This window comes from Narcine bancroftii, chromosome 1 (genome assembly GCF_036971445.1).
Source record: "Narcine bancroftii isolate sNarBan1 chromosome 1, sNarBan1.hap1, whole genome shotgun sequence".
Taxonomy (NCBI): domain Eukaryota; kingdom Metazoa; phylum Chordata; class Chondrichthyes; order Torpediniformes; family Narcinidae; genus Narcine; species Narcine bancroftii.
In genome coordinates this window covers 230,508,982-230,535,748 of record NC_091469.1, presented here as the reverse complement: position 1 = coordinate 230,535,748, position 26,767 = coordinate 230,508,982, and the positions used below count along the sequence as shown (strand labels likewise).

Genomic DNA, 26,767 nt, shown 5'->3' with positions numbered 1-26,767 from the left:
ATCTGATAATGTTCCCTCTTTATATTGGCATTCAGGTCATTTGGGTCCATGCACACCCCATTGAATTCTCCCTTTCTGTGGGCTCCTCCACTTTCTTTATGTCCCTGAGTACTGTCACTTGGTAGAGTTCCTGCTTGAGCTATTTTTTTAGTGGCGCTGCAACCTGCCTTGGAGCTGTGCGTCCTCCTTTAACTATCTTATAGGTGAATGGTAGAACTCCAAACCCCTTGAAAATGTCTGGAAATTGATCTATTATTTCCTCTACGCTGTTCTGTGCACTGTCGCTATTAATGTGGTACACCCTCTTGATTAGGCTTAAGATTTCACATGCTTTGTCACCAAGCAGTAATTCATGTTCATCTGGGACTATCATGAGCCTGAGGTGGTGCTCGTTATCCTTAAATTTCACCTTGAAATTACAAATTAAAATACAAATTTCACATGTACCTTTTGTGTCGATACTCTGTCTGTTGTATGCTTTGAGCTGTACAGGGATTTGAATGGATGTATGTCTTTATCTTCATTGCCCTGATGTTGTGGTCACAGACCAAATTGACCTTTGCCCATGTCCAGCTTGAAAGGAATATTTGTTCTATTTGTATGCAATAACATAATTCACTTCTCCTGTTTGACTTTATTCATGCTTGGATGTTCAGCATCTGTTGGTTAAAAATCTTTCTGCACTACCATGCCAAGGAAGAGTCCATCACTGAGAGCAGTTTCTTCTAATGTGTTTTATAGTGTGCAGACTTTCACTTCTGTTTCATTTCCTTTTGTAAAAACATTGCTTTGCGTAATGATTCTGCCCTTTGCACTTATTACAGACTTTTCCATTGGCTGGGCTTTGTTTTGGTGCATGTTGAGCACCACATCATTTACAATTGAATGTCACTCCATCTTTTTGTTGTTTCCGATATCCCTTTTTTTTTGTTTGTGTGTGTCCAGACATAGTGGTTACGACTAAGCTTTCATTTTCACTGGCTTGTCCACTATCACCAAATATTTTTGTGCGCTGCAGAGCTAATTCACTGATGTGACACATCGTCACAGATCCAGCTTGCAGCAACCTCTCTCTCACTTTATTATTGAACACAATTTGATCACAGATCATTGAATCTTGCACCAATCCAAAATTGCGTGTTCTTGCTTTTAGTTTAAAGTCTGCTTTAAAAAAAAGTGTTCCAGCTCTCTCCTGCAAAACGTATACTTCTCGAATGCTTCATTTTCCTTTGGTGAACAGTGTTCATCAAACACCTCAACAAACTTGTCGAACTTTCCCTCTGCCTCGGCAAAAACAAACGTGTTGAAAACCTCTAGTGCTTGAGGTCCCACCCTTGTAAATAGCAGGGCAATCTTCTGTGCATCAGGTTTGCTGTAAAGTTTAGTGGCATGAATCTTTGTTTGAACAATTTCCACTCATGGTCGAAATTTCCAGTCCAATTTACAATATCAGGAGTTTTCACACTCTCTTCATTTTCTGCTGATATTGACTGATTCTCACTCCTGGTACCATGCACACTCATGGCTCTATGTGATGCTTCTTTTATTGTAATAAAGAAACTTGGGTTCATTTATAACAATTATACTTTATTAGCTACAGTACTCAAGACATCAACTCATCTCTGACTCCTTCTAGTGGTCAGGATAATCACTAGCACGCTATCATTAAAACAGAATATTGGGTACTGTTTCCAATATCACCAGATCCTGTTTGTTAACAAAACATTTACAAGTATTCAGCAGAATGGGATGGCCATTATAAAGAGAGGACATGAGAAGGTGCCCTTCACTTGCAAATTTCAAGGTGTTATTGTTGGTACTTGTATTTTTGTTTTTTTTTTTAATGCTTGTATGAACTAATATTAGGAATTGACCAGAAAACATTTTCTTCCTTGTTCTTTCCATTTTCATCTTCTGAACCAATACAAGATATTTTTTGTCCCGAAGATTGAAATCAAATATTCAATTGCCTGTGTCACTTATCCCTCTTCCTTTTGCACATCTCACCCACCTGGGATTAAACCCATGCTCTCTGCTAGTCCTCAATGTGCTCCCATCCTCATGCTCTGTCATTACCTGCTTTCTTTGCAATATCCTCACCCTCTGACTGCTTTGACCTTATCGTCAAAAATGATGCTGACCACCAAACCTGCTTCCTGAGTTTGAGACCATTTCAACCGATATATCCCCACGCAGGCCTTTCTTGCTTTCACATTCCAAGTCTCTCCATGCTGGCTTCTTAGCTTCTGGCTTTCACAAACCTGAGGTTATTTCAAGATTCTGCAGCCCGCGTCCTAACTTGCAACTACTTCCATTCACCAGTACCCATCACCCCTGCGAATTGTTTCCTGGTCTGGCAAAGTCCCAACTTTCACATTTTCATTCTTGTTTTCATTTCCATCTATGGTCCTTCCTCCGCCCTTTGCTCATCGTGTCCTTGAGTCTCCCAGGCCTTCGGAGGCTTGGTGCATTTCCACTTCTTATCTTTGGCTCATCTTTGACTTTAATTGCTTGATTAGAAATGGAGGCTTGAGGTGGCTGCAGACATCAGCAACAGAAATGTTGGTCCCTGGTCCCTGCATTCAGCTTGATGAATCTATCGGTTCTGTAAAGGTCAGCACAGTGGCACTTCCACCTACATTGCTCATTATTCCAGCCACTTCTCCTTACCTCCACTTCATCTTCAACATTCTCAATCATGTTTTCACTCTTCTTGATGTCTTCATTTATCCTACAGGATATGCGATGGGACAATTTGAACATAGTCTCTCATTTATCAACAGAAGCAAATATGGAAACAGGGACATCAATGTAAAATCTCTGTCGGAGGTTCTATCTCATCCTCTTACATAAGACTCACTGCAAGGAGTTTGCAACAGAGCATTAACACCTGTATTCCAACCACTACCTATTCCTCCTTTGGGTCCTATAATCTTGTTGGATAATTAGCTCACATTCAATACTTCATGTTGCAAATGTGATATTGATGCAAATGTCTGGATATTGAAAAGGAGGGTTTATACTAAAGCCCCTTTTCCACTGGCACCTTGTCCCTGGAATTAACTGGTTAAGGGTCCAGGGGAAAAGGAAAACAATCAGCACACCGGCATCAAATCACACTGGGGATTGACGGCATCTACTCGTATCCCTGACGTCAGCTGATGTCGAATAAACCAATGGAAAAAGGGCAACTTCCATTCATTCCATTCCATTCGAAGGTAGACTCTCCTATCCCCGGGAATGAGTTGTGTTCAGCGGTCAGTGGCCCAGTGGAAACAGCACAGCTTCCTATCCCAGGACACTGCAAGGCCAGTGGGGAAAAAAAGGCCTTAAGCTACAGAGACTGCAGATACTGGATACTGAAAACAAACTGTTGAAGGAACCGAGAGGGTCAGGCCACATTTACGGAGGGAAGTAGACAGCAGATAATTTAGGTTAAAGTTTTTGCAAAGCTTTCCTCCGAGTGTATCAAGGACAGAACCAACACAGTCACTGAAAATAATTTGTTTCACCGGTGAACTCAAGGGGTAGAGCTGTGAAGTTGCAGAATATATGGTGAGATTACACTGTTGGCTCTTCAGCCCCCATCTATTGATGCTTTGCTGTTGCACAGGTGTGCTTCAAAGAATTCAAGAAAAACATGCACTCTGGGTTAAATCCCCAACTGCAGCTGTTAATAAGGAATTAAGATTTTGAAATTACTGGCTCATTCCTCCCTCTGTGGTTTCTTATTTATTGCCTGATGCATTCACAGTATGTCTGTAATTTTGCATTGGATTTACCAATTTAACCCCATTCTGCTGTGAAAAATCACTTGAGCCAGGGATTAAAATCCCTCCTGGAATTAAACTTTTATTGCATTGTGATACTTGGTACGTGACACAATATTGTCTGCTGATATATGTGATATAGTCTGCTGATGCATGATTTTTGACTGCAAAAATGTTGGCAACAGTCCTCAGAATTTCCTGACTCCAAATGTGATTCTTGGCTGTTTTCCAGGAGTTTAAAAGTAGGGCGTGAGAGAAAGAGCAGAGGTTGCTGTTCCATCATCTGTCCCCAATCTCACTCTGGTATTAAAAGCTGTTTCCTGTTAAGAATAACGGAAGGAGTAAAAATACACAAGGACTTAAGAAGTAAAAGCAGGAGGACACCATATACACTTACAAACCTGTTCCCCATTCAAAAAGATTATGGCTAATTCTCCACCTTAAATCCTCTTTCCTACCCAATCCTCAGATCTTTTGATTTGTGGAATCTGTCAGCTATTGGTCATGAATTCAATGCTCCAATCACATGTTTCATTGAAAAATTGAGTTCCACCGTGTCAAGTAATGAGCATTTTTGTAAAATTCAGATTCTCACCATTAACTTCATTTCAAGTTCAAGTTTATTATCACCCGATTGCACAAGTACAACCCAACGAAACATGCATAAAGACAAACAATATATACACAGGATGGATAGACATTAAATAAATAAATATACATTGTTTAGTGAATATTAGAGTCTAGGATGGTTTGAGTGAGCAGTTCCTTTGGTCCTTCAGCATTCTCATTGGCTGAGGGAAGAAGCTGTTCCTCAACTTGGCTCTTATACTCCTGTATCTCTTCCCCAATGGGAGAAGCTGAAAGAAACTCTTTGCAGGGTGGAAGGGGGTTCTGAATGATTTTGTGCACCTTCTTCAGACAATGATCCCAGTAGGTTTTGTCGATGGGAAGAGGGAGACTTCCCTGATTCTCTCTACCTTCTTCTGGTCCTGTGAATTGACCTCCAATCCAATTCTCTACAGTAACCTTACCACACTTCAATGCAGCTGGCCTGGACACTCCCAACAGAGCTCATGTAGAAGGCTGACATGATGGTGGCCTATAGCTTTGCCCATTTCAGTCTTCTCAGGAAGTGCAGTTCCTTTTATGCCTTCCTTATAAGTAAGGAAATATTATGTATCCACCATAGGTAACTTGTTAAGTGGACTCCAAAGAACTTGGTGCTCTCTACTCTCTCCACTACAGTTATTGATGTGTAGTTGAGCATGGTCATTCTTGATCCTCCTGAAATCCACGATCATCATCTTTGACTTTTATTCTCGCATGATAATGCAAGATTTTCCATCTCTTCTCTGCAGGGCGACTCATTGTCTTTGCTGATGACGCAGTTGTGTGAACAAGAGTGGTCTGAGCGCATAGCTCTGCGGTGCACCTGTGCTTAGCGTGATGGTGCTCGAAATTTGCTACTGACCCAGAAAAAACCTGTGGTCTTTCCATTTGGAAGTCCAGGATCCAGTTACAGAGAAAGCTGTTGAGTCCCAGTGAGGACAGGTTCTCTACTAGCCTCTGGGGAGCAACTGTATTAAATGCCAAGCTGAAGTTGGTGAATAGCAGCCTGCCATATCAGGCATTGCTTTCCTGGTGGATCTGGATGGAGTGGTGGGACAATTTTATAATAGCATCAGTGGGACGTACTTCTGGATAATGATTCTGCATTTCTGTTGCACTCGTTCTCTTTGCCTTTTCTGTCACCACTCTTTGCACGACTGGAGGTTCTCACTTTATCTGCTTGCACTCTCTCTGGCTTTCTGCCCTATTAAAGATCTTTCTATTTATTCTCAATGATCCTTGTTCCATACCCTGGGTCATAAATGTAACATTACTCTGTTCTAATGAAAGACCATTCATCTGAAATGTTAACTACAATGTCTGCAGACACTGCCTGACTTGCTAACTATTTTCAGCATTTTAAAGCCATGGTTCTCAACCTTTCTCTTTCCACTCACATACCACTTTAAGCAATCCCATGCCATCAGTGCTCTGTGATTAGGAAGGGATTGCTTAAGGTGGGATGTGGGTGGAAAGAAAAAGTTTGAAAACCCCTGTTTTAATTGTACCTAATTGACTCGTTATGTGCATGGTTTCATAACTCCAAAGGAAATGGACCAATGAGAATTTTTCTCAAGCAAAATATTTCAGTAACAATTGGGTCTAGAGCAGTGATTCTCAACCGTCCCTTCCCACTCACATCCCACCTTAAGTAATTGCTTACCAATCACAGAGAATACTTCAGGTGGGATGTGAGTGGAAAGAAAAAGGTTGAGAACCAGTGTTTTAAAGTGTGAGTTTATTTGTCACAAAATATCTCATACGATGAGAAGTGTTCTTCTGCAAGCAGATGAATAGTTTATCCCTGACATTCATACAACCAAATAAAAGAGTACAAATGCAGGATGAAAAATTGCAATGAAAAGGTCAATTGGCACCAAACAAGGACAGCTTGGTTGCCCTTTTAGTGGATTCATTCTGGCATTTTGTATTGAACATTTTTCCACAAATGAACAGGAAATTCTAGTGTGTTTTGAAGTTATATTTTAATCTATAATGTCTGGTAGTTATAATTATATCCTATTCTAGATCATCCAAATTAAATTTGATTGTTTTCAGGTGCAGTGTCAAATGTCAGCAGAACATTGTGCTCCAGCAAAGCAAGGTTAGGTAAGTTGTTCTGCCTTCATAACCCGGCTGAACCGACCAGCCTTGTCGAATTCAATAAATGCCCTGAAACTTTATGAGAACAATCAATGCCAAAAATGAACTTGGCAATAATAGCGCTCGCTACTTATCACCAAAGTTAGGCAATGGTTTTGAGGGCATTTCTCTTTCCTTTCCTTTCTGCCTTATTTGAACCTGTAGCAATGTTGAGGATGGAGGAGGAAGAATTGTGGGGAAAATGGCGTAGTTGGGGGGGGGGTTTGGTCTTTTTCAGCCGAGACATTCCACAAAGTATAACAATCCCTTTTTCCAACCCCTACTGTGTGATTTTTTTTAGGTAGTGTACTTAAATGTGTGAGAAAATAGGAATAATATATTGCATGTGTGAAGCTTTGCAGGGAGCTACTCTTTGTTGCTGCTATTCTGAAAGCCAGGTTTCTTTTCAATGGCAATCTTGACCCAAATTGAGCGGCCAAGGGAGCCTCTGTGTTTTTTTTCAAGGAGGAAGCCCTTAAATAGTGTACAAGAGAGGCCAGAGGATCCATGCCAATTACACAACTAAGACTGCCTTTCAGTCAGCATCTGAGATACTGTGAATCAACATTTAACCTGCTTGTAACAGATCCCGAATATCAGTAATCATCATAGATTGCATTGCTTTTGTTTTTTTTTACCACTGTGTGTGTCCCAAAGGTATTTTCTTTAGCTTAAGAATCATAGTCTGTGTGTGCCTGATCAAAATTTATTGAGTAGCGTGGCTGTCTGAGGGGGATGAGAGACAAAATGTTTTGGCACACTAAATATCTGTTTTTCTGTCATCGTGGTGCAGCTTCGTTTCACCGTACCACCTCATTTTCACTGTTACTCAAATTGGCAGCCATGTCGCCTGCAATCTGTTATTCTACTTCACCCATGATCTTGCAGGGTGGTCAATTCCTGAATGATTTCATCATTTAGGCCTATGGATTTTGTTTCCTGGCCGCTCATTCTCTTTCAATTGTTTCTTGTCTCACCGCAATGCCTTGGAAGCCTGCAATAACACTTCAGATGTTGCTGCAGCCCTCGAAAGCCTCTGTCAGGGCTGCAGCTGTGTTGAACAAGTCTCTCCCATTGTGTGAACTCACGGTGGCAGATTTCAGCATTTTATGAATCGTTAAGTCAAAGCATCAGTACGTTTAGAAGTTTAAACGTACTGCACAAGGATTGAGAATTTAAAAAAAATGCCCGTAACTTTTACTCCATTTTTAAAATCATTTAAATTATCTGTCAAATGCTCCCTCATTCAGCAAGTCAAGATAAATCGATGAGAAGCAGGAGGATTAATGTCGAGTTTCTGTGAGATTACTCGCTCTAGCTTCACTGACACACCTCAAAATCAGAAGGAGTCCGGAGGAATGTCACAAGTATGATTTCCATTGTTTTTCGAATAATCTCCTGTCAGAGATATCTTGAACAATCAGGTGAATGTCGTTCTATTTTTGCAAAGCGTGTGGCAAATGCAGAAAAGTGAACTGAATACATGCACTTCTAGTCATGGTGAAATTTAAAAAACAATTGCTGAATATTTATTTTTTCTCTGAAGGATTCCAGACCAAATAAAAAGCTCCTTGCTTAAAACAGTCACTCATGTTTATATTATAATTAAATCCCGCTTCTGTCCAGAACTACATTCAAATTTTCTGTTTAAATGAGCTAACCTGCATATTGATTGAATAATGGGTGGCATGGCTGATGTAGTCATTAGCACAGCACTTTTATGGCACCATCGATCGGAACCGGGGTTGGAATCCTGCACTGCCTGTAAGGAGTTGGTACATTCTCCTCATTTCTCCATGGGTTTTCCCCGGGTGCTCCAGTTTCCTCCCACTGTTCGAAATGTACCAGGGGTGATAGGTTAATTGGGTGTAATTGGGTGACATGGACACATGGGCTGAAATGGCCTGTAACTATGCTGTATGCCTAAATTTAAAAAAAAGTTATTATGCACCTTGCTCTGGAATGTGGGATAGACTGGGTGGTTCTTTGTTTAACCAGAATGGATACAATGGGCTGAATGACTTCTTTCTGACTGAGTGAATTTTCGATCATTCAATTCTTCACACTTCCAGTGTTAATCTTCTGTCTGTGTTTTTCCTGCTGTTTTGACTCTCCTGTTGCCAATATTTAACTTAATGCTTTGGACAATGGATTTAAAGGGAATGAGAATTAAATATTCTAATTCACATTTATCATTAGAAATTATGTTAATTCAGGCTATGGTTTAAATCAATCATTTGTGTATGAAATCACGAACATTTGCAAAGCTAATATAATTATTTTGGGATAATAGATCACATAGTGCCATATTTGTCCAATACGTAATTTAGTTTCAAAGGGGAATGGAGTGTACAGGTCTTTGTAGAAGCAGGACATCAAAACATTTATTTGCTCCATGCTGAGCAGTTTCATAACAAACTCCTAAACTGGTTCTCTACCAATCACCATGCCTACCAATCTTCTAAACCACCAACCATGCCAATCCCTTGATTAACCTCTCCTAGCTCCTAGCATACCAGCCATCTGTAACACATCCCTTTCTTGGTACGGAAGGAAGTAAGGTGGATCTATAAAGGTATCAAGGGAATAAAGACAGGTTAAGTGAATAGACATGGACATGACAGATGGTACGAAATGTAAAAAATGTAAGGTCTTTGGTAGAATTATATTCAAAGGTGGAGTATTTTTTAAAGGGTAGGAGATTGAAAGATTGGATGTTCAGAGGTTTAAATGCTCTTGTACAAGCACCAAAGGTCAACATACAGGTAAACATGAAGTCAAATTGTATGCTAGCCTTTTTTTTTGCACAGATAGTCACTGACTTACATTATATGCGACTTATGGTCATCTGTACTTACGACCAAAATTTTTTTTTAATTAAAAATAAAAGAAAAATATAAAAATTATGCTTTGGATGTGTAAGTTGGAAAATAGCATCAATGGCAGGGATGGCCAACCAGGGGCATAGCCAGTTAGGGGGAGCAGGCATTTTAAAAAGGTACCTTGACACATAGCAAATAATTTTAAATTCATTAAACATTTTTATTTTGTATTTAACATCAAAACTCAAGGAAGATTCAGTTTCAAAGGAAGTATATAATGATTATTTTGTATTTAAAATCAAAAATAATTAATTATTTGTGCAGATCACCACGAGGCAGGCGAACCGGTCCCACTTGTAAGCCACGCGGCGGGGCAGCCAGCCAAAATGGCGCCATCGGAGGTTTCCCTTCCAGCACGGGGCTCAGAAACCCGCGCTAGGGGACCACGTGATGCCCGGATGACGTCAGTGCCCTCCAGCATGGTTCTCAGCCAGGTCCGGGCTGGGAGTATAAGTGCAGCCCAGCAGCCTGCAATAAACTAGTCTGCTCACTCAGCTCAATCCATCTGGTTGTGTGTTATTGCAGGAGCAGTGTAGCTGCCGTTACAGTTGGTGACCCTGACTGGTTCAAATGTCTTTGAACCCATCTTGAGCGAGCCTGGGATCAGTGCTATAGCCGTAAAACTGCCTGAATTCTGGGTTCAGGAGCCAGGGGCTCAGTTTCACCTCCATCAGATTTCGTCCGACACGACCAAATTCTACCATGTGGTTGCTGCCTTGGACCAGGCCACCACCAGATGCATGCTGCACCTTGTTCAGTACCCATCTGCCAAGGACAAATACAAGACCATCAAGCGAGTGCTTACCAGGTCCCTTGTACTATCCAGACACCAGTGTGCCACTCAGATGCTGCACCTCGATGCCCCGGGGGCCAGGTCCCCGATGGTGCTGATGGACGAGATGCTCGCGCTCATGGGTGAGCACACCAACTGCCCACTCTTCGAGTGCATCCAGCTGCTGCTGGTCCAGGAGAGCTTCACCGACCCAAGGAATGTCTTCCAGAAGGCCCAAGAACTATAGCTCACAGGATTCCCGGAGGGCTCAGTGGTCCAGCAGGTCACAAGGCACAGGCATGACCAAGCCAAGCCCGCCCCTAGCACTGTGGTAGAGGACCCGGCCCCTGTAGGGGCCCCCCCAAGAACATAACTAAACCCATAGCATCCGTTTCAAGCCTCTGCTTCTACCACCAGCGCTGGGGAGCCAAGGCTTAGAAATGTCATCAGCCCTGCTCGTTCCAGGGAAATGACCAGGCCGGCCGCTGTTAATGGCTGCGGAGGCTGGCCAATGACACAGCCTCCTCTACCTGCGGGACTCAGTAAGTGGCTGGTGGTTCCTCATTGACAATGGAGCCCAGATCAGCATCATCCCGGCCACGGCCGTCGAGCCCAGGAACTGACCTTGTGGACCTCCCCTCCATGCGGCCAATGCAATGGCAATCTGGATGTATGGAGACAAGACAGTCCACTTCCAGATCGGCCAACGGAATTTCGCGTGGAGGTTCACCGTGTCGTCCCTCCCGACTGCTATCCTGGGTGCAAACTTCCTCCTCACACATGGGCTTCTGGTGGACATGCGAAGTAGGCACCTGGTGGATGCCCGTACCTTCCAGGCTGTTCACCTCAATGCTTCCCACTTGGAGCAACCGCAGCTGGCCACGATCAGCACACCCAGAGATGATTTCCAATGAATCCTGGACGAGTCCCCGACACTCCTCAAACCACAGTTCTCTGCTTCCTCGCCGTGCCATGGGGTATTCCACCACATCCCCACCCAGCGCCCACCGGTTCACATCAAGGCACGCTGGCTCCTGCCTGAGAAGCTCCAGGTAGTGAAGGAGGAGTTTTCAGACTTGTTGGAGCTGGGGATCATTCGGCGTTCTGACAGCCCATGGGCCTCGCCACTCCACCTGGTCCCAAAAACCTCCAGTGGCTGGCATCCTTGCGGAGACTATCGACGGCTCAACGAGGCAACCATTCCTGACCGTTACCCCATCCCTCACATCCAAGATTTTACGACCAACCTGCATGGTGTGAGGGTTTTCTCCAAGGTTGACCTGGTGCACGGATATCACCAGATCCCGGTGCACCCTGAAGACATACCCAAGATGGCCATCATCACCCCCTTTGGCCTGTTTGAATTCCTGCGCATGCTGTTCGGGCTCAAGAATGCCACTCAGACCTTCCAGTGCCTCATGCACTCTGTGGGCAGGGATTTCATCTTTATTTATTTGGACGATGTCCTCGTCGCCAGCAAGGACTGGATGCAACACAAGGCCCACCTACATGCCCTTTAATCCCGGCTGGCCGACTTCGGCCTTACCATCAACCTGGCCAAGTGCCAGTTCGCGGAAGAATCCATGCAGTTCCTGGGCCATACCATCACAGCCGAAGGAGCCATGCCCACCGCTGCGAAGGTCATCGCTATTAGGGAGTTCCCATGCCCGGACAGCCTCAAGGGACTGCAGGAGTTTGCGGGTATGGTCAACTTTTACAACTGCTTCATCCCGGGAGCTGCATGCATCATGCAGCCGCTATTCGCCCTCATCACAGCCAAGCACAAGACGCTCGCTCGGAACCCAAAAGCCTGCACCGTGTTCGTGGCCACCAAGGATGCCCTCGCGAAGGCCTCCATGCTCGCCCACCCGCACACTGACCTGCATATGGCACTCTCTGTCGATTTCTCTGCCACAGCCATCAGTGCCATCCTGGAGCAGCAGGTGAATGGACATTGGAAACTGCTGGCATTCTTCAGCCACCTGCTCCACCTGCCAGAACGCAAGTATAGTCCCTTCGACTGCGAGTTGCTGGGCATATACCTGGCTGTGCAGCATTTCTGCTATTTTTTGGAGGGGAGGACTTTTACCATCTTCACCAACCACAAGGCCTTCACCCAGGCGCTCGCAAAGGCAAAGGATCCCTGGTCGGCCTGCCAACAGCGTCACCTCTCTTTCGTGTTGGAGTTTACCACCGACATTTGGAATATGGCGGGGAAGGACAATGTGGTTGCCGATGCACTCTCACAACTGGCCATCTGCGCGCTGATGCCTGGCCTCAACTTCGACCAGCTTGCCCAGGACCAGGAATCTGATGAGGAGATGAGGGGTTTCAAGACCACCATCATGGACCTGCGGTTCTGAGACCACCCAACTCCGAGCGGCGAAGGCACCATCCTGTGCAATATCTCCTTGGGAACCCCGTGGCCAGTGGTTCCCCAGCAGTGGCGCAGGCAGGTCTTCCGCCACATCCACGACCTTTCACATCCGTCCATCAGGTCTACGGTCTGGATGGTGGCAGAACGGTTCATATGGCATGGGCTGCGGAAGCATATCACAGGCTTGGCCAGAACATGCACCCATTGTCAGACGTCCAAGGTGCACAGGCACAGCAGGGTGCCTGTACAGGAGTTCGAGCACATCTGGGAATGGTTCAGCCACATTCACGTGGACATCGTCGGGCCCTTACCCATTTCCCAGGGCAACCATTAGCTGTTTATGGTGGTCGACTGCACCACTCACTGGCCTGAGGTGGTCCCGATGCCATACACCTCCACTGACTCCTGCTCCCGAGCGCCGTTGCTTGGTTGGGTCGCCTGGTTCGGCGTCCCGGGTCACATCACATCTGCGCTCTGGTTACAGCTCGCCAACAGGTTGGGGATCCAGCTATATCGCAGGCCAATGGACTGGTCGAACATCTGCACTGCCACCTTAAGTTGGCACTCATGGCCCGCCACACCTGTCCCGACTGGGTGGATGAACTGCCGTGGGTGCTCCTGGGCATCTGCTCCACTCCCAAGGAAAATCTGCAGGTGTCATCAGTTGCGCTGGTCTACGGTGTGCCGCTGGCACTACCTGGTGAGTTCGTCAATGCACCTCACAATCCCCAGCCGTCACCGCACGAACTACTTCCTCACCTCAGGGCATGCTTGGACTTGTTCGAACCCTCACTGCCACCCAAGCATGGCACCTGGCCATCTCACATTCCCGGCAAAATACTTTCCACGGAGTACGTTTTTGTTCAGTGGGGCCTGACTGCAGCACCTCTGCAGTGACTGTAATAGGGGCCGTAAGGGTTGTACAGCGTTCTGGCTCAACATTCATGCTAGACGTTGGCAGAAAGCTGTTTACCAGGCTGAAGGCTGAAGCCACCGCAACTGTCTTTCAATGGAGACAAAAGCTAACCCAGTCAATCTATCCTTGCCCATTGTAGAATGAAAGTAGGACTTTGTGTTTGAGCCGGCTAAAGGATCGTTCTGCTATTGCACTAGTTATTGGTAAGGTCAGACAAATGTGGTACAATATGGACTAATTAGAATAAATGAAGCACGTCATTGCCGATCATGAATTTTAGTATATTGTTGTTGGTCAGTTTTTCGGCACTTGAATTTGCTTTACTGCTGGTGATCATTATCTGTCTATGTACGTCTTTGAATAAAAGAAACTCTTGTACGATTTCAATTTGACTGTCAATGTCGTCTGAGTACGCGTCTGCTAAAAATTCTCATTTGTTCACATTATATGCATTGTCAAAATGCTTTGGATCTAAACCACTAACTTTGGAAGCCACATTTTTAAAATGCTCAAATCATTTACTTGTGCTATTTATAGCAGAATCTCAGGACACTAAGTAGGATTCAACTATAAATTTCTTTCGGGTATCAAATATTCCTTCATCCTCTGCAATTTCTTCATGGAATCTTTTTTCTTTACGTTCTCTGTGCTGCTTGTAATCTGTATTAATATAATATTTTCGAGCCAACTCGGTGGCTTCATTCTCAATCTGTTTGAATTGAGATTCATACTCATTTTGCATATTTTTCATATCTTTTTTCAAAAAGCTGAATCAAATGAGAAACCATTTCTGGATCTAGACTACATTTCTGTAAATATATGGATAAATTGAAAGCCTTTTCTAGCACTTTACTCCAGAATACAAGAACAACTAAGTATTTTTAAGTACTGAGTGTTTCCAGTCTACCCTTGGCCTCAGGGACTATTTGGGAGTGCAGTTTTTTAAAAATCCCACCATCCAGAATTTTTTTTGCAGAACAACCACTAGAGCTGGTAAATTCAGCAAGACGATCTCTACTGCTGACTTTCTTAGTATCACAAAGTTTCTTTCGAGTCATTGTGAAAGATTTGATATGATTTCGTTGTTCTTCTTTTAGTACTGAAAGAAGAGGTCAACTGCCAGAGAAAAGATATAGGCACTTTCTAGTTCCAAAAAACAACTTGGTTTGAATATTTGCTGCTTTCTGCATCAATTCGAAGCACATTTAAATTATGTGCACAGCAGTGCGTAAAGAGTGCATTTGGAGCAACTTCCCCAATCTTTGTTTGGAGACCAGATACTTCATCCGACATAGTGCTTACTCCATTGAAAGACTGACCGTAACACACAGTTATTGACAGCCCTAAGTTTCTGATTGTTGGAGGAAGAATGTTGAAAAATTCTTCAGCCCTTGCTCCAGGTAATTCACTGAATTGTATAAATCATTCCAACGCATCACTGTTTACTGTTACATATCACAAGGATAAAAAAGATTGATCAGTTCTGCTGATATCAATTGTAGAGTCAACAATTACTGCAAAATACTTAGCCACTTTGATTTCAACTATTTGATAGAACCTGGGCTGATGAGAACTATATCAGATCATTTTGTATGTCAGGGCTGAGATGTGTTGCATTTCAATCACTGAGTCATAAATGTTGTTCCAGTCATGTATCATTTTTGGCAAACTCCTTAATAAGTTCCAAAACATTTCCTTCATTTGTAATTGGGGAACCTAAACCTTGATACTCGCGATGACCAAGGAATGCCAATCCCTGTTTTCCCAAATCATCCTATCCTTCTCTATCTCTATCCTTTCCGCCATTACCAGGCCAGCCAAGACCATTCTGTTGTTGAACAAACAAAATTTGGTAAGGAAAAGGTTTTTCTCAGATTTTTGTGACTTTCACTTTTTTCATGTTTTTCAATTTTGTGTGTACCTTTTTAAAAAAACATCTTGCAACCAGTTTTTGGATCACTCCACATCTGATCGATTTTCAAAAAGCCAACAAGCAAAACAAAGCATAGCATTTTACTCTTTGTGTGTAAATCAGCCAGTTGCTATCCATTTCACCTTTAACTGATTTCTTGTACCAGGTTGCACTGAAATGACATCCAGCTTCATATTTTGGAAAACTGTCAAAATTATCTTAAATACTTGGCCAACAAAAAGAGCACGTACTCGATCAGGTGTTTCACAAAACAGGTGTGGATCTGTTGGGTATTCCGTATGCGTGTCAGTGGTCGCATATTGTCTTACTGTGTTATCTTTGCCCTCCAGTCAATAGTCCGCTGAAGGATCACGTCTTCCAGGGGCTCCACTTCCACCATCAGTGCAGCTGCAGCAGCCAGGTACTAGCAAGAGGGTTCCACCTCCAGCGCAGCAGACGTTGTGTCCTTGCCGAATGAAAAGTAGGCATCCAATCTCTGACAGTTTGACGATTCTTTTTCTCAATTTGCAACTTCTTTCACCTTCTTTCTGTCCCACCTAGATAGTTTCTTCTTCTTGGTGTTTTTCTCCATGGCATTCCTTGTCAGAAAAAAAAATCTACGACTATGGTACAAAAAGTTGGGGAATGATGTATTGGCTCGGCTACAGATGCTGAAGTGTTTTGGATTGTAAATGGACACTCATTTTCTCTTAATTACACAAAATATTTCATTACTTCGCTATTATATACATAATTGTATTCTACATTCATTAATTTCATGTTTCAGTAACAGTGTCATCATTGTATATCTGGGGCTGTGAGCTGATGCGATAAAGATGAAGTTCTACGGGATCGTCAGGCCTCAGAGAGGAGGTGATGATGTCATGGTTTGTTTCGGTTCCCCAGATGCCAGCGGCTATCAGTGCATCACGGGAGACTGAGCACATGACTCAAAACTCCAAAAGATTGGTCGAATAACGTAATGAATAAATCCAGAAAGTTCTTCCAAGGCCAAGCGATAAAATAATAAAAATAAAACGAGTTTCGACTTTTATTGTAGAAGAAGACTAGAGTTAAACAAATTGTTGAAAAGGCACCACTTTTGTAGACTGTGATCAGGTGGAGCAGTTACTCCCCTGCTCCCCCTTTTGCTCTTCCACTGTGGCCAATCTCTCGCAAGATCTACCAATCCACCACGTACCAGCAAGTATGATGCTTTAAAATCACTTTTATTATGTGTACATGTTGTATTTGATGAATGGTAAAACAGATACAGTGAATTCCCAACTCAAGTCCATTGTGAGATACAACTGTTCGGTCAGAACGGAACACGGTTCTAAATTGAGGACTATCTATGGTGATTTCAGAATGACTGCAGTGATCTTTTGCTCCAGTTACATTGGAGACTCTTGAGTACTCCTTAGTACTTTCCCAAATCCTTCTTAGGTGGATTTTGGTACCAAGCAAAGAATATACTTCTGTTGGAAAGAATGCAGACTAATTCCACAGAGTCATGGAAGCTTAGTCATTGAGAGTCTTAAGCACAGAGATTAATAATACCTTTAGGATTGAGGGAATCCAGGGATTTGCAGTGCAAGAAAATTCTGTTGAGGGAAGAGATCACTCTTGAATAGCATAAGATATATAAGCATCTGAATGGCTGAATCTTGCTTTTATTTCTTGTGTTATGTTCCACCAACCTTCGGGACCACCTCGCCTTCTCACCTCCTGGGCCACTTCCATGTCGAACCTCCCAGACCATCTCCCCTTTTCACCTCTTTGGGCCCCCTCCCCTCCTCACCTCCTAGGCCCCCTCCCCTCCTCACCTCCTAGGCCCCCTCCCCTCCTCACCTCCTAGGCCCTCACCCCTTCTCACCACCTGGGCCCTCTCCCCCTTCTCACTTCCCTGGCAACCTCCTCTTTTCACCCCCTGGGCCACTTCCGTGTCCAATGTCCTTAATAAACTGTTATATTAGCTCATCTATGGTGAAAACTCTGCTTATGTTTCTCAACTATGCCCTTTCATGAGATGGGTGGATTGTATGAACACTCTCCCCATCCCAAAAGTGGACACAGATGGCAGACATCAGCAAGAATTTCCATGACAAACAGTGATGTGGCTGAGGAAGGCAGAGTAATATAGAATAAGCAGCACAGTTGCCCCACTAGACTTGGTTGGGAGTTTGGCAGGTTTGTTAGTGACAGTGAAGGCCGTGTATTGTAGTTGTCGTCAGAGGAAGACACGAACAATATCCTCTTTGATGAACTGGCAAAACGGCAAATCTGAGCATCTGCCAACTCCACATGCATAGAGCTGGCATTTCAGGATTGAAACCAGGTCTCTGAAACAGAGAGTTAACAATTTTACTAGTAAAGCTGCATTGAATTGCAATTGTTAGAAATTACTAAAAGAATTTAAATCCTTCTGATTCTAGTTGCTTTAATTTTTTTTGTGCATTGAATTTGGAATCATCTGCAAAGTTTCAGTTATATATTTGAATAATTAGAAGCAGCACAGTTTTGAAGACAGACTCCTGATGCACTACATGTGGTCTTTTTCGAAGTGGAAAGTTCTTATTTGTATTTAACTGCTATTTCTGTTTTCCAAATGTCTATCCAGCATTGGACTGTACCTTCAATTATGTAAGTTCTTGCCGTGCCCATTAATCACCAATATAGGATCCTGTCAAAAACTCTCTGAAACTCCAAGTATATAATATCACATTCATTTCCTGTGTCCATCTTTTCTTTGGAAAATCTCTAGGAGGTTAGTTAAATGTGACCTCACAGTCCTGATGTAATTGGTATTGGTGATGTACTTGGTTGTGATTCTGGACTACCAACATGGAAGGTGAGAGTTCCAAGACTCCTCTGTCGCTGGTCGTGCAACCAAATTCTATAAATTAGGTGATTTAAGGACCACTTAAAAATAAATCATGAAGGCTACATGAAAACAAAAATCTGCTCTGCTCGACCATCACTTCAGTTCTATGCTCGGCAGTTGTTGCTTACTGCCCCCCATTGTAAAATTGATCACTAAGCAAAGTGTCAGCTTTCTTGGGTCCCTGACAGAATAGACCACCAGCAGTGTCAATGTTGTTCACATTGAGGAAGTTTATGTGAACTATCCTTTAGCAGCTTATATTTTTTTCAAGGGCCCGTCCCTATGAATTCCCATGATCAATTCAAACCCATCACTTCAGAAACTGTCATGCTTTCTGAGGTGTTTTAGAACATCGCACATCAAACATGGAGCATCGTACATAGGTCATGGAACATAGAACATGGAACACAGAACACTAGAGCCCTTCAGCCCTTGATGTTGTGGTAACCAAATATTCCTACCAAAAAAAAAGCGTACTGGGGGTTGTAAATCAGTTGGACGTAATTGGGTGGCATGGTCTCATGGGCCTATGTTTAAATTTACTACTCTCTGCTTTCTACATGCAAGCCAATTCTGAATCCACGCTGATGCCATGCCTTATGACTTTCTTAGATCATGAGGGACCTTGTCAAATGCTTCACTGGAATCCCTATACACCACATCTACCACCCTACCTTCTTTTGTAACCTGCACAAAGAACTCAGTTTGGCTCTTGAGTCATGACCTTCCCTTCACAAAGCCATGCTGATTATCCCTGAGTAGTCAGTACTTCCCCAAATGCTCATTAATCCTAGCCTTAAGAATCCTCTCCATAGTTTGAACACCACTGATGTAAGACTCACTAGTCTATAATTCCCAGCATTGGCTATATTACCTTTGTAAAACAAAGGGACTACATTTGCCATTCTCTAATCCTCTGGCACCTCCCTTATGGCCAAGGAGGATGCAAAGATTATAGCTACTCCCCCAACTATCATTTCCCTTCCTTCCCACAGCAACCTGGAGTATATCTCGTTTGGCCCCAGGGACTGATCAATCAATGTTTTGAAGAAAATCCAGCCTGCCCTCCTTTCTAATCTCAACGTGCTTTTGTAGTGGCGCTATGGGGGCACTACAACTCCCAGGAGGCATCGAATTGGCCATGTGTTGTTAGTGTGTGATGATGTCAGCGCTTGTTGAGCACATGATTTTGGCTTTTAAAATGTTGCGCGAGTGATGAAGAGTAAATCCATCTGATTCACTTTAGAAATGCCTTATATGGTTATTTTGTTCTATCCACTGTTATTTCAGTGGCCACAATTGGTGACCCCGACGAGTCCAAGAAAGTATTTTTGGACAAACGTGGACTCTGCAGCTGTTGCTGTGAAGCTGCCACCTTTCTGGCCAGCTGAGTCTGAACTGTGGTTCCAACAGGCTGAAGCACAATTTCACCTTCACAAAGTCGAATTGGACACCACTCATTATTACCATCTCATCAGTGCCCTGGACCAGGCCGTTGCTAAGAGGGTCGGCAACTTCCTACAGGATCCACCACGTACCAGCAAGTATGATGCTTTAAAAGCACTTTTATTGTTGTACATGGTATGTCCTTTAGGGAAAGGGCAGCCAAACCACTCCATTTTGATAGGTTGGGAGACCATGCCCCTTAGAACTAATGGATGAAATGCTGTTCCTGGCAGCTGGTGAAAGGCTCAATATGTTATTTGAGCAGCTCTTTTTAGATGATATTAGGCTCTTGTTATCCAAGTATTCATTTGAAGACCCAAGGGCTGTAGCAGCGGGAGCAGACATTCTATGGCTGGCTAAAAAGCACAGCAAGGAAAGTCAAGTCTGCACAACCAACCCCTCTGCTATTGACACCATGTCACACACTCGTGCTCTTTGCACATCACTCCCTACAAGCAGGCAATATCCCAAGACAAGCAAGCAGCCTTTGGACATTTTGTTTTGGTGTTATTACCATAGGTGTTGGGGAGTAAATGCCCGCAAGTGCCTTCCACCCTGCTTGTTTGTGGGGAAACACCCAGGCCAACCACCAGTAAGGGCTGCGGTTGTTGGCAAGAAACCTGCAAGCCTACTCTATGTATGGGACCAGTTTTACCAACTAAAATTCCTGATGGACATAGGTTCAGAAGTTGGTGTATTTTCGCCCATTGCTTTTGACCCATGGAATCCTACCCCAGACCTGCAACTATGGGCAGATAATGGTTCCAACATTCCAACCTTCGACACCAGGATGATGAATGTCAAGTTCGAGAATCATCTCTACAGTTGGCCATTTATTATAACAGCATTGCTTGGTGCAGATTTTCTTTGGGCTTATTCATTCCTTGTTGACTTAAAAGGACATCAGCTAATAGATGGAACTACTTTTCAGACTATTCCCCTGGCAGACGCCTATACCCCTGCTCTGCACCTCCAAAAATTAGGTAAATCAGTAGATGAATTCTCCAAGCTGTTGGAAGATTTCCCAGAGATTATTACTCTACAATTTTCTGCCTCTACAACAAAGCACAGGGTTACTCATTGCATTTATACTAAGACACCACTGCAGTCCTTCCTGGTAGTTACTTGGCTCTTTGCTTATGTCCACATTGACATCGTTGGCCAACTTCCTGTTTCAAGAGGATACCATTACAGTAATAGACAGGTTTACGCAATGGCCTGAGGCCATGGTAAATGCTACCGTAGACACTTGTGCTCGGGCGATCCTCAGTTCCTGGGTGTTTCGTTTTCATTTACCGGCGCATGTTACTTCAAATAGAGGACCACAATTTACAGCCTCGCTGTGGATGGCCTTGTCTCGCTTGCTTGGTACAGTAATTCATCATATAATCTCCAAGTCAATGGAATGGTGGAAAAATTTCATTGACATCTCAAGTCAGCCTTAAAGGCCCGAACTGGGCTGATGAGATGCCATGGGTATTACTGGGCATTAGAACAACTCCACAGGTGGACCTCCAAGCTTCCTCTGCTGAGCTAGTGTACGGCGCACTGCTGGTGGTTCCAGGGGAGTTCGTCTCCTACCATTCCAACTCCAGTGATGATCCTAAGGAATGGTTGAGCAGGCTAAGGGAGACTGGAGGAAAATCTAACCCTGAACCACCATTGTCACATGGAGAACACTCTTCTTTTGTGCCTGAAGACCTTAAAAGCTGTGAATATATCTTTATCCAAAGGGGAACACTTGGTCAACCTTTACAGATGCCCTATAAAGGACCTTATAGGACAAATTAGGTCAACCAGTGTATTGAACATTGAAAGGAAACCACAGTCTTTCACTATTTGACAGGCTTAAAATGTACCGGCACTAAACTCCCAGGAGGCATCAAAGTGGCTATATAATGTCAGTGTGTGATGATGTCAGCATGTGTTGAGCACGTGATTCTGGCTTTTAGAAGGTTGCACAGGTGATGAAGAGTAAATCCATCTGATTCACTCTAGAAACGCCTTGTGTGGTTATTTCGTCATGTCCCCTGTAATTCCAGTGGCTACATGCTTGTTCTATTCTGACCTCACCTTGATCTAGTGAATATTGAAGCAGAATATTCCTATAGAACCTCCCTAACCTCCGCCATCTCCAGGCACTAGTTACCTTCTTTATCTTTAAGTGGCCCTACCTTCAGTCTCATCATCCTTCTGTTCTTCACATATGCATAAAACACCTTGGGGATCTCCTTAATCCTACTTGCTAAGGCCTTCTCATAGGACAATCCTATCCCGAACCCCACACAAGTGGTCCCTGAACATCCTCCACATAACTTCTGTGCTTTCTCCTGTAAACATCTATTCCCAATTTACTCTCAGAGAGAATGCAAAGATTATTGCCAATGTCCCAGTAATCTCTTCCTTTCCTTCCTGTTGGAACCCGGGAAATATCTTGTCCAGTCCCTGGAACTGACAGCACCAATCCTAAATTTTTTCAAAAGATCCAGCACTTCCTCTCTTAACCTCAACATCAACTTGTTCTATACTGACCTCACATTGACCAAGATCCCACTCTCTGGTGAATACTGAGGCAAAATATTCATTTAGGACCTCGCCTGCCTCCTCTGCCTCCAAGTATATGTTGTCTCTTTTATCCTTAAGCAGTCCTACCTTCACTCTTGTCATCCTTCTGTTCTTCTCAAATGCATAGAACACCTTTGGATTTTCCTTACTCCAACTTGCTAAGTGCGTTATTATGCATGTAAATAAGATTCTCCTAATTAGAATAATACCTAGTGTCGCCGAAAATGTTCTCCCAGAATCACAGTGCGGCTTTCGCGCAAACAGAGGAACTGCTGACATGGTCTTTGCCCTCAGACAGCTCCAAGAAAAGTGCAGAGAACAAAACAAAGGACTCTACATCACCTTTGTTGACCTCACCAAAGCCTTCGACACCGTGAGCAGGAAAGGGCTTTGGCAAATACTAGAGCGCATCGGATGTCCCCCAAAGTTCCTCAACATGGTTATCCAACTGCACGAAAACCAACAAGGTCAGGTCAGATACAGCAATGAGCTCTCTGAAACCTTCTCCATTAACAATGGCGTGAAGCAAGGCTGCGTTCTTGCACCAACCCTCTTTTCAATCTTCTTCAGCATGATGCTGAAACAAGCCATGAAAGACCTCAACAATGAAGACGCTGTTTACATCCGGTACCGCACGGATGGCAGTTTCTTCAATCTGAGGCGCCTGCAAGCTCACACCAAGACACAAAAGCAACTTGTCCGTGAACTACTCTTTGCAGACGATGCTGCTTTAGTTGCCCATTCAGAGCCAGCTCTTCAGCGCTTGATGTCCTGTTTTGCAGAAACTGCCAAAATGTTTGGCCTGGAAGTCAGCCTGAAGAAAACTGAGGTCCTCTATCAGCCAGCTCCCCACCATGACTACCAGCCCCCCCACATCTCCATCGGGCACACAAAACTCAAAACGGTCAATCAGTTTACCTATCTCGGCTGCACCATTTCATCGGATGCAAGGATCGACAACGAGATAGACAACAGACTTGCCAAGGCAAATAGCGCCTTTGGAAGACTACACAAAAGAATCTGGAAAAACAACCAACTGAAAAACCTCACAAAGATAAGCGTATACAGAGCCGTTGTCATACCCACACTCCTGTTCAGCTCCGAATCATGGGTCCTCTACCGGCATCACCTACGGCTCCTAGAACGCTTCCACAAGCGTTGTCTCCGCTCCATCCTCAACATTCATTGGAGCGACATCATCTCCAACATTGAAGTACTCGAGATGGCAGAGGCCGACAGCATCGAATCCACGCTGCTGAAGATCCAACTGCGCTGGGTAGGTCACGTCTCCAGAATGGAGGACCATCGCCTTCCCAAGATCGTGTTATATGGCGAGCTCTCCACTAGCCACCGAGACAGAGGTGCACCAAAGAAGAGGTACAAGGACTGCCTAAAGAAATCTCTTGGTGCCTGCCACATTGACCACCGCCAGTGAGCTGATATCGCCTCAAACCGTGCATCTTGGCGCCTCACAGTTCGGCGGGCAGCAACCTCCTTTGAAGAAGACCGCAGAGCCCACCTCACTGACAAAAGACAAAGGAGGAAAAACCCAACACCCAACCCCAACCAACCAATTTTCCCCTGCAGCCGCTGCAACCGTGTCTGCCTGTCCCGCATCAGACTTGTCAGCCACAAACGAGCCTGCAGCTGACGTGGACATTACTCCTCCATAAATCTTCATCCGCAAAGCCAAGCCATAGAAATAAGAACTACTTGCCAAGGCAAAATCACTTGGTTGGGCATAAACCTGAAGTGACATATGGCGGGGGTTGTCACTGAAAATCGGTGAAGCAACTTAAGGAAAATAAAGTTGCTTAAGTGTTAAACTCGCGTAAAGTTGTTCTTCTTGAAAGAACAAACATAACACTAAGTTATGCCCCCTTGTAGCTCTTCTCAGTTCTTTCTTAAGTTCTTCCTGGCTACCATATAATTCTCATGAACCCTTCCTGCCTTTTTCTTTAACCTTTGTATGCTTCTTCCTCTCAATGAACTGCCTCACCTGTTTTGTCAACCACAGTTCCCTTATACTATCATGATTTCCCTGTTTCAGTTAGGAAAAACATATCCAGAATCGCACACAAGTGTTTCCTAAACTTCGTCTACATTACTTCTATGATTTCTTTCCCTGAGAACATCTGTTCCCAATTTACTCTGCCCATTTACTGCCTATTCCCACTATAATTTGCTCTTCCCCAATTCAAACTTTACCATTTTGTCTACTCCTATCCTTCTCCTTAGTTATGATAAAGATCAGGAAGCTGTGGTCACTATCACAGAACTGCTCCCCAACTGAGAGGTCTGTTACCTGACCAGGTTCATTACCCAATTCTAAATCCAGTATGGCCTCTGCTCTAGTCGGCTTGTCCACATACTGCGTCAGGAATCCTTGGACACACCTGACAAATTCTGGCATATTGTTCCCTCTTGTAGTAAAGAGGTGTCAACCAATATTTGGGAAGTTGAAGTCTCTAATGACAACAGTCCTATTATTTCTGCAACTTTTGAAAATCTGCCTACTTTTCTGTTCCTCAGTGTCAAGGGATATTTGGGGGCCTACGGTTGACTCTCAATGCAGTGATCACTCCCTTCCTGTTTGCTTCTTTGAGCACTAATGCTCTATCCACATCAGTGACAGAGATCTCCCAGTGTCCAACCTCTTGCATCCCATTCCCATACTCATATGTCTGTCCATGGTCTCATGTCATAGGTCACCAATTGGAGGAGCAACACCTGATTTTCCATCTGGGCAGCATTAACATTGACTTCTCTGGTTTCTGCCAGCCTGCTCTCCATTCTACCTTCTTTCCCTTAGCTCTCCACCCCTTCCCTCTTTATAACCCTCCTCCCCCTGCTTGCTGCTATGCCATCCCTCCCTTATACACTTATTACCTCCTCCCTTTGGAATCATGCTCCTCCACCATTCCTCTTTCCAATCTACTATTTTGTTCGGATGTCTGCCAACATTTTTCCAAACCTTGATGAAGGGCTCAAGCTTGAAACATTGGTTATGTATCTTTATCTTTGCTATATAAAGTACACAGTTTGACCTGTTGAGTTTCTCCAACATTGTGTTTTTACTACACCCTGCCTGTTTCTGACTTCTAACCATTCTGACTCAGTGGTTAACCCCTCCACAACATCATCCCTTTCTGCAGCTAAGACACTATCCATGATTAGTAATGTTACTCCACCCCACCCCTCCTTTTACCTCCCATCCTAAACCTTTTGAAACATCTAAACCCTTGTGTCAACCAAGTCACTGGAATGGCCACAACTTTGTAATTCCATGTATTGATCCATGCTCTACGCTCATCCTCCTTATTCCTAATACTTCTTGCATTGAAATAAACACATTTCAAAGCCTCCAATTGACTACATTTGTGCTCCCTCCATTGTTTGTCCTTCCTCATAATCTCACTACACATTGCAGCAATCTTTCTACCATCTGCTCTATTCTCTGCCCTATCATTTTGGTTCCAAGCCCCCCTGCCAAACTCTCCAATTGCAAACTTGACTGCCAGGATATTGGTTCCCCTCAGGTTCAGGTGCAATCTGTCCTTATTGTAGAGGATATAACTTCCCCAGAAATTAACCAATGATCTGAACCCTTGCCCTCTGCACAAAATCTCCAGCCATGCATTCATCTGCCATAATTTCCCTTTTCTGCCCACACTGGCCTGTGTTCTCCCTCAACTGTTATGGGCCCAGATGTCTCCAAAACCCAGAAGCAATAGAAATTCACCAAGACAAATGGTTACTTAAACAAAAGTTACTTTTAATTTTCTTTAAACATAAAAACAGGATCAAACTTTAACTTATTTATCTTAACTTAACCCACTTATAATTTCAAAGCGCAAGTGTATACAAGTTCAGAAAAGTTCTTTGGCTAACAGTCCAATCTCACTTCTCACTCTTCCAAGTTCACTGTTTTCAGTCAATTCTTATAATGTACACAGAATTTAACATTTATGAATTTTCACCAAGCTCTGGTACTTAAATGGTTATCACTCAGGAAGGTTCTTGTCGGTTTCAAAGAGAGATTCATTACTCGTTGGACACACACAAGCATATTCCTTCCAATCAGCCACTTCAGTGTTTTGCCAAAGAAACTTGCCACATCAGAGTTTTCTAAATGATAATATCTTCTGCAGATCACCACAGATTTCCTTTTGTTTCCCTTATTTCAGTGAAACACTCTAGCCAGCCATTTCCTCTTGTATGGACCACAAGGGTTTTCAACAGACTGAACTCAAAACTCACAACCCATCTTCAAAATGGGGTTTCAACAAGCTGCTAGCTTGCCATGTCTCCAGAAACCAGTTCTCTCTCTTTCTCTCTCTCTGGCTCTTGGAGAAAGCCTCTTTGGTTTCTTCACTCTCTCTCTCTGCTTGCAAAATCACATGACCTTCTTAGAACAGAAAACTCCAAGCAGACAGATTGCAGCACCAGACCCAAACTTCTGAGTCCATTCACCTGCTGCTTTCAAAGCAAT

The 26,767-nt window shown here is 43.8% G+C and overlaps 1 long non-coding RNA gene across 4 annotated transcripts in view; it reads left to right on the top strand.

Annotated features, from left to right (window-relative positions):
• LOC138750370 (uncharacterized) overlaps positions 1–16,392 on the top strand; it is a 46,682-nt gene extending 30,290 nt beyond the window's left edge. For 3 of the 4 annotated variants that reach the window (XR_011349343.1, XR_011349351.1, XR_011349309.1), the window contains 5 exons: positions 6,438–6,488; positions 14,566–14,868; positions 15,731–15,861; positions 15,942–16,068; positions 16,168–16,392. This is a non-coding gene — a long non-coding RNA (uncharacterized lncRNA). The remainder of the gene's footprint in view (positions 1–6,437; positions 6,489–14,565; positions 14,869–15,730; positions 15,862–15,941; positions 16,069–16,167) is intronic. The other variant, XR_011349337.1, reaches the window with a different exon arrangement.
• Positions 16,393–26,767: the final 10,375 nt, after the last annotated feature.